We start from the raw sequence: 668 nt of genomic DNA on the forward strand, positions 1-668 counted from the left end.
TTTGGATGGTACTCTGCAGGTGATGAGTAGAGCTGGTTTCCTTCAAACATTATGCTTGGAACTGAGGTTCATCAAACCAGAGAATCTTGTTTCTCACAGTCTAAGGGTCCTTTAGGTGCTTTTTTTGCAAATTCCAAGTGGGTTTTTGTGTCTTCACTGAGGAGACGGTTGAGTCTGGCTACAACAAAATAAAGGCCAGATCGGTGGAGTGTTGCAGTGAGTTTTGTCCTTCTGTCGGTTTCTCCTTTCTCCACATATGATCATGGAGCTCAACTATAGTGACCATCAGCTTCTTGGTCACCAGTCTAGACAAGGCCCTTCTCCATCAGTTGAGTTATAGTTGTTTCAAACGTCTTCCATTATGGATAATGAAGGCTACATGATTCTGTGAACCTTCAATGAAGCAGAATTTTTTCTGAACTCTTCCCCAGATGTGTGGCTTGACACAAACCTGTTTCTGAGCTCTACAAGCAGTTCTTTTGACCTCAGGGCTTGGTTTTTGGTCTGATATGCACTTTCAGCTGTTAGACCTTTTATTAAGATGTGTGTGCCGTACCAAATCATACCCATTCAATTGAATTTGCCACAGGTTAACTTCACTTGAAGTGTAGTAACATCCACAAGCAATATGAATGCTCCTGAGCTAAATTTCAACTGTCCCAGATGGA

This window comes from Sinocyclocheilus rhinocerous, unplaced genomic scaffold, assembly GCF_001515625.1.
Source record: "Sinocyclocheilus rhinocerous isolate Xijiao unplaced genomic scaffold, SAMN03320098_v1.1 scaffold271, whole genome shotgun sequence".
NCBI lineage: Eukaryota > Metazoa > Chordata > Actinopteri > Cypriniformes > Cyprinidae > Sinocyclocheilus > Sinocyclocheilus rhinocerous.